The sequence below is a fragment of the Cebus imitator genome, unplaced genomic scaffold, assembly GCF_001604975.1.
Source record: "Cebus imitator isolate Cc_AM_T3 unplaced genomic scaffold, Cebus_imitator-1.0 Scaffold28, whole genome shotgun sequence".
NCBI lineage: Eukaryota > Metazoa > Chordata > Mammalia > Primates > Cebidae > Cebus > Cebus imitator.
The window spans coordinates 6587698-6590403 of record NW_016107343.1 but is presented as its reverse complement, the minus strand read 5'-3'; the positions used below and the strand labels follow the sequence as shown (position 1 = coordinate 6590403).

Here is a 2706-nt window from a genome sequence, read left to right as displayed (position 1 = left end):
CAGCTTACTGCAACCTCCACCTCCCGGATTCAAATGATTCTCCTGCCTCAGTCTCCCTAGTAGCTGTGATTACAGGCATACACCACCACACCAGGCTAATTTTTGTATTTTTAGTAGTGATGGGGTTTCGCCATGTTGGCCAAGCTGGTCTCAAACTCCTGACCTCAGGTGGCCTGCCCACCTCAATCTCCCAAAGTGCTGGGATTATAGACCTGAGTCATGATGCCTGGCCACAAACTTCTAATTCTGGGTTCTGCACGATCAGGAAGAGAATATCCTAGAGGGCAGCTCTCCTGGTATACTGCTTAAGGGACTAGAATGTGGATTTATTTCTGCTAGCTCTTTGATTCTTATAGTCCTTTATGCTGGCCTCAAACTTGTCAAGCACAGATTGGCAGACGTTCTTGAGCTCCTTCAGTCCTCTCTGAATTGGCTCAACAGCTACAAGAGCATCTCGAGTCTGAAGGCATAAATTAATTTTGCTCTCTGAAGGATGGGTTTAGTGTAACCACAAAATTCCACTTCCTTTTTCAGGGTTCTTCATGATGATGTAATGCAGCAAATTTCCTAGGGTATGTTCCTCCTCTTGCAATACAAATGTCACATAGTGTCTAACTGTTCCAGCTGCCTGGGCCATTTCCAGGGCTGTCTTCCTCTTGTCTTCAGCCATTGAGGTCTTCAATCCAGACGTTTTTCTCTCCAGTTCCTGGTCCTCTTCCACCTCAGGGGTGGTTTTCAGATCCTCAGGTGGTGCTGGTGGATGGGTGAGGTACTCTGCCCCATATCCAGTTGCTTGTGGGAGAAGCAGGAAGAAAGGAACCACCAATGTAGAGATAGTTCTCAACTTCCCCAGACAAATAGTTGTCTTGCAGGGGAAAAAAAAAGATTTAAAGTATTACATCTAAAAACCAGTGATTTCTATGAGGATTAACTCAAAGAAACTCTGCAACAAACTCTCCTAAGGTCCAGTTAAAGATGTTAGTAATTTGGGATTTTGTATTTCTCTTCATTTATCTACCTGGCCTATTTCCTATTGGAAGGTACTTTGGTTGTCATTAAAACAAACAAATACAACTCGTTTCCTCTAGTTGGACCTCTGGATTCCACCGTTAGCGGAACCTCTGGTTCCTCTCTCATGGCCACTCCCTACTACACTTCAGTGAACTTTTGCCTCTCTCCACTAAGCTACCTACTCCCCCATCTTTCTCTCCCAGACTCCCTCTCCTGGTGTGACTGCTCCATTGAATGTGTGGATAGCTATGGGTGTTTGCCTCCCAACTTACACATTCTGTGTGCAAGCTGATCTCCCAACAGTGGGGTTGACTCCTGCAAAGACACATTCTTTTTTTTTTTTTATTTTATTTTTTTAGGACTGACTGAATTCAACAAGTATTTATTGAGTGTCTATTATGTGCTAGATATTGTTCCAGGTACTTGAGACACATCAGAGAACAAAACCAAGAGCCCTGCCCTGGTGGGGCTTCCAGTCTAGCATTTATTGCCACTTTACCTGCAGGCTACCTGGGGCCTGAGGCAAGTCACTGCACCTCTGTGCTTGGGTCCTCAGCTGCCCAATGGGAGAATAAGCAGACCTGGCTCAGACGTGGATAATGTGCCTGGTGTACTGTGGATGCCAAATCAGATACCCTCAACCCACCACCTAGACAGTAGATAGGGCTGGAAGTTGATTTTTAATGATAAAGTATGATGGAGGGAGGGCAGAGGGGCTAAGCCAAGCTGTCTGGGGTGCTGTGGTGGTGATGGGCTGGCTACACAAACTGCTGCTGCTGCTGCTTGGTGGCCGCCTTGCTCGCGAGGTCCTTGGCCTTCCTGTAGCTGCCAGTGTCTTCTCCTTTGCCTTTTCCTTGGCTTCCTTGGCTGTCTCAGCAAGCGTTTTGGGAGGGGCCTCACCTTGCAGCTTCGCCAAGATATATTCAAAACCCTTCACAGTCTTGGTCACGTTGCTTTTGAACCGGGCAAGACCAAATTCTTGGACAGCTCTGGAGACACCAGATAAGCTAGAGGAGACCCAGGCTTCACGGCGGGTTTCGGTCCAGCCACTGCTGTCAGAGTTCACACAGTAAACACACCGTTCGTCCACCACCAGCAGCCGGGCGTGGCTGATGTTCCAGGTGAATGTGGTCATGGTCACACTCTGTGGGTCCACAATAGAGCCCTCCAGGATGTACCCGGAATGAGCAACATTGGCAGGAAACAGTCGCTCGGCCCAGCGGGGCATCCTGTTGGTCGTGGTCAGGAGTCGCCGGGACAGCAGTTTCTGGTCAGCGGTCACCTCCTGGTGTACTGTGTCATCCGTCAAGACATCTTTGCTGTAGGGATTCGGGTACCGCTGCCAGAAGGCGTCGAACACTTGGTCCCAGGACCTCCGGAGCACGCTCTGGCCCAGGAAATACTCCACCATCGTCCCGGCCGGAGTGGGCTCAGCACCCACGCAGCATCAGGGGTGCGGAACCTGGGAGGCACGCGGGGGCCAGGCCGGGCCGGGGCTCGGCGCACACCCGCCGCCAGGCTCGTAGCTCAGTCACCATGCACCTCGCCCAAGCAGCTGCCGCCGCCGCCATGAGTTATCCAGCTGCGCAAAGACACATTCTTTATGGGGCTATATTGGTTGGTCACTGGAATTAGGAATACCTTGGATATTACCATTTTGTTTCCTATTAAACAGCTATACAAGGAAATAGTAAT

General features: G+C 49.8%; 2 pseudogenes across 1 annotated transcript; both read right to left on the bottom strand.

Annotated features, from left to right (window-relative positions):
- Window positions 1-313: 313 nt before the first annotated feature.
- LOC108300487 lies at window positions 314-1287 on the bottom strand (annotated as a pseudogene).
- An 86-nt stretch (window positions 1288-1373) lies between these two features.
- LOC108300613 lies at window positions 1374-2574 on the bottom strand (annotated as a pseudogene). The gene is made up of 2 exons (XR_005199224.1): window positions 1912-2574; window positions 1374-1878 (listed from the first exon to the last, which is right to left on the bottom strand). The product of XR_005199224.1 is annotated as a PRELI domain-containing protein 1, mitochondrial-like (transcript).
- Between the last annotated feature and the right edge of the window lie 132 nt (window positions 2575-2706).